This window comes from Callionymus lyra, chromosome 10, assembly GCF_982586985.1.
Source record: "Callionymus lyra chromosome 10, fCalLyr1.hap1.1, whole genome shotgun sequence".
Classification (NCBI taxonomy): domain Eukaryota; kingdom Metazoa; phylum Chordata; class Actinopteri; order Syngnathiformes; family Callionymidae; genus Callionymus; species Callionymus lyra.
In genome coordinates, this window is record NC_141827.1 from 9,137,480 (window position 1) to 9,155,703 (window position 18,224).

An 18,224-nucleotide genomic window follows, 5' to 3' on the forward strand; every position below is an offset into this window, starting at 1 on the left:
GCTCGAAGAGGTACGAGGCCATTTAAAGATTTTAAAAACTAATAAAAGAATCGTAAAATGAACTCTAAAATGCCAGAGAAGGGAGGGTCAGACGGGAGTTTTGTGCTACTTCTTACCCTTATCAACCTTCTAGGACGTCACGATCCTTAGGCTCAGATCTGTTAGTTATACCACAAATCTCTAAATGTACAGTGGGTACAGAAAGTAATCAGACCCTTTTTTGTTTTTTTCACTCTTTGTTTCATTGCAGTCAATCACTAAAATCATTGAAGTTCATTTTTTTCCCTCACTTGTGTTGTTTACTCATTAAACTTTAAACATAACTTCTTGTTCACTCAGCCCATCTTGACCGAAAAAAAAATGAAATGTAGAGATTTTTGCAAATTTATTAAAAAAAGGAAAACGGAAATATCACATGGTCATAAGTATTCAAGCCCCTCTGCTGTGGAACTAACTACCAGTGTCTGAAGGGCAGACATCCTCCTATGTTTAAGAGTCATGTTAAAAACTTTCCTTTCAATAAATAGTCAGGACTGACTCAGGCTCTGGGTCTAGGTGGAACATGTGAGGCACAAGTCCTGCAGCATCAGTCCAGCGTCCGGTCCTCTAGTCCAGTTCTGTGTAGATCTGGAAGCAAGAATAAGAAAATGACGATATTTAAAGCTTTGTTGCGACTGTGATGTGTGTGTATTTCACTCATTCTCTTGTATATTGTGTATCACAACAATACATACAAGTCATGTGTTGTGTTTAGAATACTGAATAAAAGAAACAATGAATAAAACACATGGAAAAAGGGACTTAAACCAAAGAGGCTTGTGTGACTCGGTGGACTGGTTTTAAGTTTTCTTTCTGGGTGTGTAAGTGATTTGTTTAAATTGGGCTGAGCTAAAATGTACAATATTATTATTTGTGTTTGTGTTTTTTGCTTAAGTGCAATTGCAATGTTTACTAAAACCTTTGTTTATATTATATATAGTTGTGGATGAAATGCAAAGGGCTAAGCATAGAAACTGTTCAAATCTTTATAGAACTATTCAGTTGAAAATGAGTTAATTCAAAACAAGATGTAAGACAACGTTTCTATTCATGTAGAACCTGAGAGTTCTGTATTCAATGATTGATTATGTTTATAGAGAATATACATATGTTTTAAGCATAAGTAAAAGCATGTGTTTATAATTGTTCATTTCTATTGTTTAAAGGTTTTTCCACCTTCGTCTACACCTTTTGAAAATAGAACAAAGGAAATACTTGAGTGAAGTGTTGGAAGCCAAGCATTTAAAAATCACCTTTACCTATATATAAAAAAAGAACTATGAACTAGTTCATTCTTGGAATGGACACATTTTGACAATTTTGAATTACCAACTCTGAGCTGAATTTGTTTATTTTTTATTATTATTTGGTGAACTGAACTACAGTAGTTCACATAGAAAGTAAGTAATTTATATGTATAGAGTTCTTTTCCAGACTAGGGTCACAATTCGCTTAAACAATCAAAAATAATACTCAATAAAATATATACTTAAAGGGTCAAGATAACACTGAGAATAACACAGAAAATCCAGGAAAAGCAAATAAAACATGTCTTAAGATGTTTCTTGAATTTTCCACCGATTGTTGAAAAAAGATAAAATCAAAATTTGGTTGCAAATGATGTAAAGCACAAGCTAAGATGGAAACAAATGAATATATAAATTTAAAAAAAACTAAAAAACGTCGTTCATCCAACCTTTTGTCTTGTCACACACGCGTGACTCAGTGTAGGAACTGGAGGTGGGTTGGACGTGTGTGTTCCTCCCTCCTGCCCTTCTTCTTCTTCTTCTTCTTCTCCTCCTCCTGACAGCGTCCCTCCCTTCCTCCTCCTCCTCCTCCTCTTCGATCCCTCGCTACGCGTTTCAACGGCACAAAAAAAAAACAAAAAAAAAAACACCGAGTCACTCCGTGTGCTTTTTACCCCGGGAATAGGAGCGCGACATCGGCGTGAGCAGGAGGACGATCCCCGCGGGTTCATCCACGATCCTCTGGATGTTCATCTGACTCGAGGGTGAGTCTCCTTCATCTATGTGTTGAATGTCGCTTTTATTCCTACGCTTCGTGTGTTTGAGAAGGTGGATGATGATGATGATGATGAAGATGATGATGAAGATGATGCACACGTTGCCATCATGTCATGTTTTTCAGCTGCTTTCTCGCTTTTGTTGTCATCCGTGTGCGCATTGTCAGGGATCAGCTGCTTCAATTGTTGCCCCGGCCTGGCCAAGCAAAACTGGTTCTGCTGTTGCTCACACACCCATGGCTTATTATGCAATACACACACACACACCCACACACGCACACGCACACAGGCCGACATAAACACAGACGCACGCACTTGAAAATTGGCTTAAAGCAAATATCTCTCCTGGTTGAAGGGAGGACGTGGGCAGCATGTTCAGGCAGGCTGCTGGAGGGAAGTGCCTCCACTTCTGACCTCTAAAGCTTCTTCTTTACAGTGACAGCGAATATTTTCACCTCCACATACTTTACATACCCCCCCCCCCCATCCCCCTCTCCAAAAAAAAAGGAATCACTGTGTATAATTTATATAAATAAGACCCCATTTGTTTACAATGTTGGATGCTATTTCGACACTTTACCTTTATTGATATTGTTTGGTTGAAAGAATGTTTTGTGAAGGTGTTGAAACTTAGTGCTCTAAATCTGTGTTTAAAAAAAGTAAGTAAGTAAATAAGTAATTTATGTTTATATAGCGCTTTTCCAGACCAGGGTCACAAAGCGCTTAAACAATCAAAACAATACTCAATAAAATATATACTTAAAAGATCAAGATAACACTGAGAACAACACAGGAGTCTAAGAGAATCAAGGAAAAGTCTGCATGAATAAAAAGGTCTTAAGATGTTTCTTGAAGGAGTCAGTAGATCATCAAACACACAGAGAGAGGAAGATCGTTCCAAAGCTTAGGAGCAACAGTCTGGAAGGATTTCTCTCCTCTGGTCCTGAAAGCTGAAGCGTGTTCAGGAACCATCAGTCGATTCTGATCCACAGACCTCAGAGCCCGAGCTGGGGTGTAAGGCTGGATCAGATAAGTAAGTAATTTATATTTATACAGCGCTTTTCCAGACCAGGGTCCCAAAGCGCTTAAACAATCAAAACAATACTCAATAAAATATATACTTTAAAAGGTCAAGATAACACTGAGAACAACACAGGAGTCTAAGAGAATCAAGGAAAAGTCTGCACGAATAAAAAGGTCTTAAGATGTTTCTTCATGAGTCAGTAGATCATCAAACACAGAGGGAGAGGAAGATCGTTCCAAAGCTTAGGAAAAAAGAAAATAGTTTGAAGGGGGGATCATTTAACATCCGGCCCATGATGAATGACGATAATCTAAATGTTGAACACGTAACAATTTAGACATTTCTAATCGTATATAACAAGAATATGGTGGGAAAAAAGTTTATTACAAAATGCAGTGGCGGGCTTTGCGGTTTCCTCCATGAGTACATCATTGACATCACACTCGCCTGCAGTTGATTCAGAACTCTGCAGAGAGAATTCTGAGCCGCTCTAGTAGAAGAACTCACATTTCTCCGATCCTTAAAACTGTTCACTGGCTGCCAGTTTCTTTCAGGATAAACTTTAAAATTCTGGTTCTTACCTTCAGATCTATTCATGGTCAGACCTTCCATCAGTGATCTGATCCAGACTTACACCCCAGCTCGGGCTCTGAGGTCTGTGGATCAGAATCTGCTGATGGTTCCTGGACACGCTTCCGTGAGAGATAAATCCTTCCAGGCTGTTGCTCCTTAGCTTTGTAATGATCTTCCTTTGCGCTTGATGATCTACTGACTCCTTCAAGAAACATCTTATGACCTTCTTATTTGTTCAGGCTTTTCCTTGATTCTCTGAGACTCCTTTGTGGTTCTCTGTGTTATCTTGACCTTTTAAGCATATGTTTTATCGGGTATTGTTTTAATTGTTTAAGAGCTTTGTGAACCTGGTCTAGAAAAGCGCTCTATAAATATTACTTACTTACTTACTTACACTTGGTCAATATGAATTATTCCACCTCATAATAAAAATCAGCAAATCACCCAATAAGCTCAATAAGGAAGTAAGTAACTGTTATTGGTGACGTGCCTTTTCTAGACCAGGGTCACAAAGCGCTTGAACAAGCAAAACACATTTTAAAAATACCTACAGATTTAAAAACTCTTAATGGCCAAGACAACACGGAGACAAACACAAACAAGCTAAATAATATCCAAAATAAATGCTGATTTTGATAGATGGTCAATAACTATTTGATATTTCCACCAATAATGTTTGAGCTTAAACTGATTCGTCCTATAAAATGCCCATTTATTTCCTATAAGATGCCACTAACAAAGTGCTCATCATTAGCTTGTCTTGCTGGCCTCGCTCAAAATCCTCCTTCACCTTCTCGCTCTATCGTTTCATCAGGTTCAAAAGCCATTGACCTGAGCTCGACTTGTGAGTACAAGTCTGGTCCGGTGTGCTGGGATTCCTTTGCTCAAGAGCGCCGCAGACCATCGTTTGCAATTCAAATAGGCAAGAATAAATCATCAATGACCTCCAACTCTTTAAAAAAAAAAGAAAAAAAAGTACACTTCCTGTAATTCCATACAAAGGTCTATTCATGGGGACGGGTACAGCATGTGGTGCGAAAAATTGTGTACTATGGCAAATCATTTGCATATATTTTGTTATTTAATTGTTTTAATGCAGCTTGTAGCGGTGTTGCTAATGCAAGTATAGAAACAATAATACAACTTTTTGTTGGCTCTGACATATTCCTCTGGCACTTTCAACATCCTGTTAATGTAGTTCATTAATATGTTAATCATAGCTTGAAGAGCAACTAATGTGTTGATTTAAGTGTGTCTTGAATAGATGTTGATGAAGTAGCTGAACATTAGAAAATGATCGTAAGCCCCGCCCACTTAAAATGCTTGATTTTTCTCTCCAGATTAACTCTTGTTTAGCATAACCACGCCCACTCTGTTGTGATTGGTCAAACATCAGGGTTTGTAACGCAGCTTCCCAAAAGTCTCCACCTCTTAGGGACTCGTTGTATAAACAAAGCGGGCATGATTACAGATATTGCTTAAATTGCTGGCAAAGATGCTGAAATGAACACTTTCGTCTCAGAGATGCCGACGATCAGTCACATTTTCCACTGGAATCTCAGAGAAAGATGCCTCTTGTCACTTGCTACTTCACTGGCATTTCTTCAGGGGTGTGGTGGCATCTCTCCGTCCCTTTTTATTCCTGGCAGCTGCAAGTGCAATTCGGCCTTTTGTCCTTCTCAAAATGGCATCCATCACACCCATGTTTGGCAGTATCAATCGAGTAGATCATTCTGTCAATCGTTTTGGTAACATCAGCGAAGTGTAACCTAAGCCAACTTTGGCTAAAGTGGGAGATTTTTAACTAAAAAAGATCTGTTTTTTTATGGCTTTAAGATAAGTAGTAGTAAGTATATTTTTTTCAGCGGTTGACCTTTCAGTTACTGTTGCATCACTCCCGAGCTCGATATAAGGTTGTGGTTCAATTGAAGAGAATTGAAATAAATGGTTTATTTTCCGTTAACTTGCATCATGACATTATTGTTTCGGAGGATTTGGTCGGACAGGTGGGGTGACCTTACAACGAACAAATAGCAACTGGGAACTGTAATTGTTTTTTTAAACCTTTATTCAGACCATAATATAAATAACAAGTTGAAACATCTACTTGATTCATTGATTTCTCCCGGGTGTCTCCGATACTGTTGCCAGAGAGTGTGTATTCATTTACTATTTGTTGATTTATTTCAAAATCATATATTGACTTTAGGCAGCGGTGTCCAATACATAGATCTCCAGCTGTTGCGAGTAGATCATGTGACATAATAAAATATGATATAAAATATGATTGAGATCTCGGACTGACCGTCCTGCACAAATTTGGAGGAAGTATAGGCTTGTTTTTTAATAATATAAGGAGGGTTTTATCGAGCTACAGAAACGACATGAGGTCGGTTTTATCGAACTCAGCTGTAGGCTCAAATAAAGGCGCAGCAAAAGCCAGTTTCCCTCACGTGATCATGTGATCGGAGTCTCCTTGAAAACCACACTTGGATAAATACAGATTTACATGATGAGTTTTGGGAAAAAAAAACTACTTATGAACATAATAAGAATAAGCGCACGTGTTGTGCAGGTGAGTCACGAATTCTAGTGAAGCTCAGAGACGATCATACAATCTTCATCATCATCATCATTCAATGCTTTAAAATACAGATTAAAGAATCTTCACATGAAGTTAAATGAGACTCAAACTGTTGAATAAGCCACTGATCGTCTCTGTAAATACAGTGTTCGTGTTGATAACCGTGTATATGCGATATAAATATTTACACCGGAGCTCGTTTACAAGTGTGATCCATGTCAGTGACGTTTAAAATGAACGAATATAAACTGTTTATCCACTTGAAATTCATCTTTTTATTAGTTTTTTTTCTGAATCTCGGGGCTCGTGGCTGATTTTAATATGATTGACATATTAAAATGGAGGTGTGGAAAGGGATGAAACCGTCTGAATTCTACGGTGATTTGGATGAACAAAGATTCATGCATATGAATATTTTTGTGCACCATTTTTTGGGGAGTTTGAGTGTATGTCATTTTTTAGTAGGAAATCAATGCATTTCTTAGTACATGAGGCTCCTGAACTTGCTGTAGTGGAGGATGAGATTTGGACATTACTCTGGCTATAATCAACCTCAAGGCTTTTGGAAGTTACTCACAGATGAAAAGTATCAAAATGAGGAAATATTGTACTCTTTTGACTGCACTGTTTAACCGTATTTATTTATGCAAGTCGGCCTTTTTCTATAAATACTATTAAATCCACACATCCTTCCATCTTGACTGATCATCAGTCCATCCAGTGCAAGTCATCTGAGAAAAGTATGTACTTACTTAATTACTAAGGTAGATCTTTCAGACTTCATCATTTTAAAAGTAGCTTGCGAACCGAAAAGGTGTGTCACCCCTGACTAAAGGTATTTTAAATTATTAGTTACTCCAAGTGGGCTCTCGTCAAAACAACAACGCTGTGCTGTTGACCCTTGCTTGTCCATGCAACTGAATAATAAAGTAAAGACTTGTGAAACAGATGGTTATTCATTTGACAGCTGCTAAGGCTCCAATGATTGCAGTTGCCATCTAACAGATTAGATGGTGACGGTAAACTGTCTTGAGAAATCAGTTATCGTTGATACAATTTCATTGAATAATACGTTTTTTAAAAACTGCATTAATTCAGTTTGCTTTGCTATCATTTGTAGTATAGCAGGTATCGTTGCCATATCGATTCAAGGTCCTTTCTGTCAGCCATGACCATAACAATGTGAAGTGAACGACTCGAACACGCTTGCCATCATTGCGGGTGGATTAACTGAAGAGCTCCAGCCGCTAATTATCGGTGTCAACAGGGCGTTCAAAGTGAGATGCTGGCTGCGTGGGAGCGGCGAGTGCCAGAAGGTGAACACACATTCAATATTGGAAGACGGCACCGGGATTACGCCACTCTCGCACTTTTAAAACATCTCATGGATATTATCCTGACATGTGTCGTGTCCCAAAGGTCACGGGAGGCTTGAAGGTTGTGTTTGCTCGTCGATATATACCAGTGGTGAGGTTGATGTGCGTTTGCTTTAACCAAACTAGACACACAAGCTGAACTCAATCCCATGTGACTTTGAAACTGGTCCAGCAGCTCGGAGAGCACTCATGACTGCGGCTTGACACTATAAACAGATGGTAAAGTGATTGTGTGTACGCATCTTCAAGCCATTTGTGTAGCTCGGCCTCACAACCACCGTTCTCCGAGGACCATGTTTGTTATCGTGGTTTTAATTTGCATCACTGCACTACTGTATGACCTGAACAGGAATGATGCAGTATAATATTTATCATAACTGTGAATATAAACTAGATGAGATGGGAGAACAAGGTCAATTCAGGTAGACCAACCCGTTTCAAGTTAGAACGTCTTCCGCGATCTTCTTGTTCCTGCACTTTTTGGCTTCAACGCCAGCCGCTCAAGTTTGCCGACTGTGTTTTGCGAAGAACGATGACGTCATCCTCTCCTCCGCTTCTTTAATTCTCTTCGACTGTGACAGTAGTTCAGATTTGATACCTTTAATTCCCTCCAGCATATCAGAAGATTTTTTCTCAAAGTCCTCTTGAAGCGATCTGACAGCAGCGAGGATTTCGGCGTTCGAAGCGTCGGCTAACAAGTAAGCTAGCTTAGTTTGCGTCGTCAATTTTAGTGACTGTTGATTTAATTTCTGGCTCTTCGGTGGCATTTCTGTTCGTTAAGCGTCACCATTGACTTGAGAAATAACTCTTTCGCCCAATATTTTAAGGAGTTTTGTTCAGAGCCTTAAACACATGCGTGTTCTCCCTACAAGGCCATAACCGGAAGTCAGAACAAGGTCATCTCAAGACACTTGACTTTATAACAGAAGAGAAATCGGTGGATAACCATGAGTAACAGTGGATCGGGAAAACATTTTCTGTACTAGGAAAAACCATGGAGCAGAACCAGACACAGTGTGTCCGGGTTCGGGTTGTCTCGATACCGAAATTTCAGCAGTCGATACCAATACCGGGACATTTTTTTTGCAATACTTACTTTGAAGAACACTGATTTATATATTAAGAACTCAACTGTCATTTTTACATTCCAAGAGGGGTGATGGGAAAATGTGTAAGATGCAAAAATAAACATCTGTTATATATCAACAGTGTTGAGCAGCCTTCAAGTATAAAAACAAACCTTAACATTTCTCTTATAAATGTGCAACTAAATAAGAAAATCGACAGATATTAGACATTCAAACGCTGGTGATGAGCACAGATAAAAAATGAGAAATATTTTGTCTTATAACTGTGGAAATAAATAACAAATCCTTCAACTATTATTAATCCAAACAGTGCAGATGAGCAGCGTTCAAGTATAAAAACCAAGCGTTTTCACTTTTTCTTTGCCTTTCAAAGATTTCTGTGTCTCTTTTGCTCTTGGTCAGTGTTATTGAACTGATACTGTAAAGGATTTCTTTTCAAATAACATGAGCTCAGCGGCACAAAAGCATCTCGTAGCGTTCTATTGTAAACGGACGTCTGTAGTGAGTGAAGCTACAGTGAAGTATCTCTTTCTCAAATAACAGAATGCGGGCTCAATTCAGTTTAATGTGACATTAGTTATATCAAATACAAATGAAGTCGTTGTGGTCATACAGAGGTTTGAAGAGTTCGGTTGTGATACTACATGTTGTTCCATGTTGTTGTAACCATTTTAGCCTTACAGTTGTCGTACACTTTTCTTCTTTGGACCAAGAACAGAACCTTGTGGGACACCATACCTGACCTTTAGTGTGCGTCAACAAGACATGAATGACACGAACATAATGCTTTCTGTTGCTTTCCTTTTGAAATGAAGACAAGATTAGAGATGGGCCTGCAGTTCGGAAGTACCCCTGGATCAAGAGAAGGCATTTTAAGCACAAGAATAATTACAGCAACTTTAGAACCCTGAGGGACATAACCTAATGTAACAAATTAATCATGTCGAGTATGAATGTGCTGAGTAAGGGGAACACTTCTTTAAGCAGCCCTGTGTGAATAGGATCCAAGAGACAAGTTGTGGATTTAACGGAGGAAATGATACAAGACAATTGTTGTGTAATGTGACCCAATAGTCATAGATAATCAAGTACGACGACTGAAATTAAATTAAATGTTTATCAAATACAAAGGGATTAGCGCAAAAACTATCACATATATGGCAAATAATGACAGAAACTGCGCTTTGGAGAATGACTTCAGATCTATTATTCATTTATGGAAGACGCGCTCGTCTCCCCTTAAGAGAAGACAGCTTCACCGATCATTTAATCTGGGATAATAAGCGCAGCTGCCTCTGAATAAATCAACACAAACACACATGATGTTTGACGAGGCGGATAAAATTCAGGTGAAAACGGAAACGTTTTCCAATTCTAAAACGGTCTCCGCAAGTTAACCCCTGATAGACGCTCACTTGAGAGTAACTATTCTTGAGATGAGCACAATAGGAGGGGAATACATTAAAACACTTCACAAATAGTAACCTCGTTTTTTTTTATCAAAAATATAGTTTTTTAAAGGCCAAAGATGTCTGGAATGTTACTCAGTGACTTGGAGCAAAATAAAACATCGTCCAGATAGACGTAGACAAACCAGTTCGGCATGTCACAGAACACTGTGTTGATAAGAATGTGATTAAACACACATCGATTAAACCTTCCACTCATCTACCTCCTGAATGAATACTTTATGATCAGCGTTAATGTATGAATTGATTTTTAATCATTACTATCTTTTTATTTTATCTATACTATTGTCTGTGATCCTGTATTGTGATCACATCACTGGAAATAAACGTTTTTCATTCTGATTCTGATACAAAAGATGAATAAGAAAAGAAAAGGCTGCACCACAGAAAGTGTCAATTTGTACAGTGTCGTGTTATGTAGACAAAGAATATAGGAAGTCCTTTCTGGCTGGTCTTAACAGCAGGAAAACCAGGCATGTTGGATGATAGTTTTGCATCTATTGACAACAGGTGTTGGACCAAGACCACAATGCACACTTTGCTGCAATACACTCAATAATCAGATAAGATTCGTTCTCGTCAGAGGTAGTATAGTCTGTGAATTCTGAAATGCATCTCAACACTAATATGAGCAAAGCATCTTGACTCACCAGTGTTCTTCGGGGTTGTGTTGCACCTGCTGCGATCTGTGCTGTTCACCCTCTGACTGTAATGACATAGTAAGCAGAGAAGATGATAACTGCTTGTTAAACCAGTCGCATTAGATTAGAAACTGCACCACGGTGGATGCAGTGAGGGTGAAAAGAAACTGGGATCAGAGCTGACTTGGTTTATATGAGTCACTAAGACTATTGATAAGACATCTGCTATCTCCGCAATGATCTGCTGCTAAGGGGCCATAAGTGCCAGTTTTTACAGTGGAGCTTATAATCCATGCGTTTCTGTCTTGTTGTGTAGACTATTGTAACAGTTTATTTTCATTTATTTTCAACAAGGATCTGTCTCGCCTGCAGTTAATACAAAACTCTGCAGCAAGAATTCTGAGCTGCTCTAGTAGAAGAACTCACATTTCTCCGATCCTTAAAACTCTTCATTGGCTCTTTCTTTCAGGATCAACTTTAAAATTCTGGTTCTTACTTTCAGATCTATTCATGGTCAGACTTTACATCAGTGATCTGATCCAGACTTACACCCCAGCTCGGGCTCTGAGGTCTGTGGATCAGAATCTACTGATGGTTCCTGAACACGGTTCAGGACCAGAGGAGAGAAATCATTCCAAACTGTTGCTCCTAAGCTTTGGAACGATCTCTGTGTTTGATGATCTACTGACTCCTTCAAGAAACATCTTAAGATATTCTTATTTTTGCAGGCTTTTTTTCTGGGACTCCTGTGTTTGTCTTATGTTGTCTTAGCCTTTTAAAGTATATATTTTAACTGTATATTGTTTTTGATTGTTAAAGTACTTTGTGACTCTGGTCTGGAAAAGGCGCTTTACAAATAACCCTTTCTTTACTTACTGTACTTTAAATGGGCCACGTAACAGACTCTGGGGTGAATGATACGCCGTGAGTCATTTTTATGTGAAATCCCAGGAGAGACATCATGTAAGTAAGTAATTTATATTTGTAGAGCGCTTCGCATCTTATCCTCATCTGACGCCGAGGCAGCACCACAACAGTATTCAGCATGTAAGAGCTTTTGCGTGAGGGTGAGAACATATGTCTCAGCTCGTTCAGCTGCTCCTCCCTGTGAGTCGCAACTGTATCGTGACGGTGAGTCCGTCTGGCTACAGCTCCAGCAGTCCATTACTCAAGCCCTTGAGGGAGCATGTGATGCGTAATGATGTTTGCACAATGATATTACCTGAATGTTACTGAGAAGCCCATTTGGATGTAAGAAGTTAATGCTATTACCTTAATCAGAATGAAAATCCATGTGAAGATCCGGGTAACCACCAGGAGATCAATGATAGAACTTGCATCGGTTCCTTCATGGAGGATATTGATCTCCCTTAAGCCTATAGCTATAGCATTATAACATCTTTACATTTTAATATAAAACAACATCACGACTTGCACATGAGCTACAAAAATGAGCTTTTTTTTATAGTCTGCTGCCAATGAATTGCTCATGACTTGGTCTTGACCATGACTATTAAAACACTTGGATCATCAGAATTCGTTGCTGTATTTTCAATGATGGAAAGAGGCTAAAGTGAATCTACGTTTATATATCATTGGTTCATTAATGGCACTGTATTTGTTACAGATGATGATTATGAAAAAAACAAAACAATGAGCCAACCATGTATACAATAGGTCTGAAAAATGTGTTGCAAATTATACAGATGGGGTTGTGACTATATGCAAAATGCACATTCTCTGCTTTGTTCGGCACAAATAGTGGTATTATTTGTTAAGGATCACAACAAACAGGGTAAATACCCTGCTTCACTTTGAGGCCGAAACACTGTCACCTAGTGTCATTATAGCATGTGTTTTAGATGATCTAGCCTGGGGCGCTTACACTTTTTTAGCATGTGAGCTACTCATGAATGAGCGAATAAAAATATCCACAACCTACTTAAAAATGTAAAATATATAATTATCTGTCTGTCTGTCTATTTCTTCAATCCTTTTTTTAATCTAGTAAATTACTCCAAATCTGTTCAAAATAGTAATCACTCACCATTAAGAATATATTCAGTTTATAGCCCCTTTTATGCCAAACAAACTTTTTTTCCAGTCTATGTTATGTTGGATCTTTGGTGCTGCAGTGTATATACGTGAAATATGAATTAAAAGCGTCCACGCAATGTCATTTTAGTTGTAATCAGTAGTTTAATAAATGTTCAACAGAATAATGATGACGGACGGTAAAACAAATAGGGGAGAGTAAGTGAAAGAAAATCAAGATTGAGGCACATAGTCTAGTAAAGTTTTGCATAAAGAAATAGAAATGAAAAGAAGTAGAACAAAATAAAGAACAAAATAAAATGAAAATACATGGAATGATAGTTATACTGACGGATAACCATAAAATATAATAGTAATAATAATAGCAGGCAGATGTTGATACAGTTACTTATATTATTATACTACTTATATTTCAGGCAATATTATTCAATTAATTTAGGTACCTGAGTTAGATGGATGGGGGTTATTAATGAATGTAAAGGAATTTAAAATTTTGTACTCACTTTGTCTCATTGACATACACTAAGGTCGGGTATGGTGTCCCACAAGGTTCTGTTCTTGGTCCAACACTATTCACTATCTATCTGCTTCCACTAGACAACTTGATTAGAAGACACTCCATAAACTTCCACCGTTATGCTGATGACACTCGACTGTATTTAACAATGAACTGGTTGATGAGTCTGTACGAAAGACGTTCATAGGCTGCTAAAGATAAAGATTCTGTTTTCCAATGAGTAACTATGAGAATCAGTCCCTTTGGCATCAAGTTCCTCAGCAGAATGAAGTCGTATTTCGAAGCTTCACGATCAGTTTCGAACACTTTCAGCACCATGGAGAGAAGATTTGGCACCGGTGGTACCGTTGATGTGGAACCAATGGTCTGGCAGAGAAGAGTCGTATTTGAGGATTATCTCCTAAACTGTTGCTGTGGGAGGTGAAATTGTTGTACCCGGGATGTGAATGATTTTAGAGTGTCTTCTCAATACATGTCCCCCAATGTATCTATTCTCTTTTCTGCCCATTGTTTCCAAAATAAAATCGATTTTTAATTTAGGGGTTCATCCAGATGCATGAGGAAAATTTCAAATATGGGTCAATGTTGTCATTTTTTAAACCATTTTCCAAATCCTCTAGAGCAGTGTTTTTCAACATTTTTTGAGCCAAGATCATCTTTTTCCATTGCAGAAAATCACGAGACACACCACCTGTAAAAAAGGTAAAAAAAAAAAAGTATTCCCTAAAGACCACTGGTGACACACTTTTCCTAAGCTACTGTTAAAATGACCAAAAATATCTACCTTCATGAAACTTGCTCAACGTAAGTTGTAACTTACTTTCCTCAATGATATCAATCCTTCCATCATGACTGATGCCCGGTGCATGTCTATTTCAAGACCCGATGTAAAATCAATATCCGGAAGTTCCGGGATCACACCTGTTAAGAATTTTAGGACACAAAGTACCCTCACATGATTTGGGTAAGCCCACAAGATCATATTATCACGGCGGCTTTTAGACTCCAAGTCATCCCCCCCATCGGCGGAGAGATCGCTTTTCAGGTGCTTATCAGCATCCTCCAGAAACTTGTGGCAAACGTGTGGTGATGGTTGTAAGTTTTAATTTCTTTGACGTGGCAGCTTTGTGGATTTCCACCAACTTACTGTTTTTGTCCGCTGGATATGTCTCTGAGGGGGCAGTAAATGGCGGCAATGTCGGAGCTTATTTTGTCTGACTCAGCGCAGACAGAACTTGCCGCAGATGCTGTGTTTGTGGAAATGTTCTGTGCTTTCTGAGGTTTGTCATTGTCACTTTGCCTCTTCACACTCGCCGTGCGACTCCTTCATTAGCTTAGCAATGCTAGCTCGTTCTGAATTAGTGTCGTCCCTCAAATTTCTGCTTTTCCCTGCAGTTGTTTTATGACCTTTCACCTTGTTTCAGACAGTGTCGTATTATTACATTTTCACGCTGCACCAGAGCCCGGTCTAGACAGGCATGTATGAGGGGGCAGCCACAAATCTTGAGGGGGCATTGTGCCAGGCCCCCTCTTGCCCCTGCCTAGACCCGGCCCTGCGCTACACTCCACTACTAACAGATCTTTTTTTCCAAAATCCACTCACAGCTGGACAGGATCCTTCTAATTTCTTAATACTTGACTTACTACCCAATTTGTGATGCCCCTTGTCCCCCTATGAAGTCATTTATTCTTCTCTAGAGTATTCTTGAGGTTGAGGTTTTCCCCCTTTCGCAATCACAGTTCACAAACAAACTTTTCTGCTTTGTTCTTTATTTGGCGTTAGTTTAAATGGCGTTGAAGATGTTCAAAACAATGTTCTTAATGCAAAATAAGGGGTTATTCATGATATATGTTACATCTTAAGATGTGTTCCTCAGTTTGTACATTTTCCATGTGATTTGGTTAGAATCACCCTATGCTGGGTTTTTTAAATGGTTGCCAAGCAACAACATTTTGTTGCCAGTTTTCACTGCTGTGTTCTTCTGTGCAATGACAATGAAAGTCAATATTATAAGCCCAGAAATCGTAATACTGATAACAATATGTTTACAATAAATCTTAAAAGGGTGTGTGAGTTATTTTGTGCAATATTTAAAAGAAAGAAAAATGTAGTGGGTCGTTACAGGGTTTAGGTTAATTCAAAAGTGATGGATCTGGTATAGTTTTGCTGGATCAGTCGGTGGTAACACGTCTTTGAAGAATACCAAACAGCTTTGTTAATAATAATACATACGTTTACTGTAGACAGACACTGTGTACTATAAGAAAGAGAGAGGGAAAATGATTTTTCAGGTTAACATCACTCTCCACACGCTGACATAATGTCTGGTATTTGTCTTGTTAGCTTGAAGCCAAACTTTTCCTGGCTGCTGTATATCTGTTAAATAATTGAGCCCGAGACCTTCTGTTCTATTGCTGTGTCGAGTGCTGCTGGGTTGTTTTTTTGATCATGTAAATGTTTTAGATGATCCCATTCATTCTATTCAATATTAAAGCTATTACATTTTGGCTCTTTTTTTTTTACATTTTGATTTTGGATATTCATGACTAAGGTCTGTTCGTGTCCCAAGACCACTACAATCTTACTTTCAGATCTATTCATGGTCAGGCTCCTCCTTACATCACTGATCTGATCCAGCCTTACACCCCAGCTCGGGCTCTGAGGTCTGTGGATCAGAATCTACTTATGGTTCCACGCACACGGCTCGGGACCAGAGGAGAGAAATCTTTTCAGGCTGTTGCTTTGGAACGATCTTCCTCTCTCTTTGCGCTTGATGGATCTACTGACTCCTTTAAGAAACATCTTAAGACGTTTCTATTTGTTCAGGCTTTTCCTTGATTTTCTGGAACTCCTGTGTTGTTCTCAGTATTATCTTGATCTTTAAAGTGTATATACTTTTTTGAGTATTGTTTTGTTTGTTTAAGCGCTTTGTGACCCTTGTCTGGAAAAGCGCTATATAAATAAATATTACTTACTTACTTACTTACAATGCTTGACAGCAGAGATACTTTTTCGAGCTACCAGAAAGAATAAACCAGAAACTGACACAACAAGAGTATTTATCTTTTTTCAAGTATTCATGTGTACATGCTGTATTTGAAAAAATACCAATAAATGTAGTAGTTTTTGCTTTTGTATTAAAAGCATGAGCAGTTTTATTTCACAATATGGAAGAAAGTAAACATTTACAGTAAGTAAATCCAGATATTGGTATTGGGACGAGTAGTCTTTATTTCTTCATAGCCTTCATTTTAAATTAAAGTATTCCAACTTTACAAATATTAAAAAGCACATCTGTTGAAGCTTTAAGAGGAGGCGAGATGAAACGTAGGTACAGCAGTTGAAGAACATTCACTTCAAATTGACTTCTCTTGATGAAAACAGATGCTGCCTCTTCACCGATTCCACCGCTGCTGACATTTTCTCTCAACCGCTCCGCCATATTGGCTCGTTCCCTCGTGGTATTCCTTTTTATCACGACGGTTTATTTCTCCCTGCTCGTCCCGAAGCTCTCGCGTCTCTCCCACTTCTGTTCCTCTCGTTGTTCAATCTATTATTGGGAGAGAAGATCAAGCGTGCTGGATAAAAAGGATAGTATACCGTTGCCATGGCAACCATTGCTCTGAGCCGGGCCACGGAGATTAATGCCTACACTTGATTAAAGGTGACAAACATAAAGAAACGGTGAAAGTTGTTTGGTTAAAACAAAGGATTTGAGGATTCTCAGCTTCTTGTGTGCTAAGTTGTTACTGTCGGTGAAGTTGATACAATACGTATCACATGGTACGGAATGTTATTACTGGCTTGGTGGCGGCAATTATGGGTGATAGTCCGAAGACGAATGATTCAAAGGACATCTCAACAGGAATAACCCGTGCTATTTGGTACTTAATACATTTACTGCAACCCAGTTGGGGATTATATGAATTTCTTTGTTCCTCACTATAACCTTTGACCTCGGATGACTTTCAATAACAGGGCCTGCAGTCGAGACCTAAATACTTTCACAGATAGATAGATGAATTTGGATGTTTCATGACGCTTAAATAGGTCGTGTTTCACCTGAACTATATGTTGAACTCCTCGCATCATTCTCTGAGGAAAAGGGGAAATTATTTATTGATTATCAACCCCGTAACTTAAGTGACACGACGGTTTTAAGTTGTGTTTTACAGCGACTCATACATCGGAGATCCCTATAAATATTTAAAACAAACATCCGTAAGTAAGTAATATTTGTAGCGCGCTTTTATAGACCAGGGTCACAAAGCACTTAAACAATCAATACAATACCCAATAAAATAGATGCTTAAAAGGTCAAGGAAATGTATTTGTATACATTATTGTATTTTTAAATGCATTCTATACAGTAGAACGTTTATTGGCTGCAGGGAGAATAGCAGTGGTGAGAGAACACAGACTCCGGGAGTCTGTTAGATGTTTCCCCCCCTTGTTAGATGTTTGGCCAAATCTAGCTGGGAGAGTTTGTCCTGCGGGAGGTCAGGGACGACTGTGTTCAACGCTAAAGAATAGTCCACATACAGGACCCTGGCGTAGGTTCATGCTTGGTCCAGGTGCAGACCCAAGTTCAGAGCATTGTCAATCTGTTGGCCTTGTATTCAAACTGCTTTGGATCCATGAGGGGCTCTGTAATCATTTTAGGTGGGACAGCACAAGACGCTCAAACACTTCCCGAGCACAGAAGTCAGGGCAACAGGTCTGTAGTCCTTCACTTCTGATGGTTCCTGTGCTTTTTAGCTGCGGAAATTGTGGAGGACTTCAAGCGTATGCTGGCACATGGCAGGTTTTCAATGAGGCTTTGAAGATTTCCATG

At 38.8% G+C, this 18,224-nt stretch overlaps 1 protein-coding gene across 1 annotated transcript in view; it reads left to right on the plus strand.

The window, feature by feature from the left end:
* The first annotated feature begins 1,865 nt into the window (after positions 1–1,865).
* Positions 1,866–18,224, plus strand: part of LOC148070178 (uncharacterized) — a 41,958-nt gene continuing 25,599 nt past the window's right edge. Inside the window, exon 1 of the mRNA XM_087800940.1 lies at positions 1,866–2,050. The gene's annotated coding sequence lies outside the window, so the exon portion shown is untranslated. The remainder of the gene's footprint in view (positions 2,051–18,224) is intronic.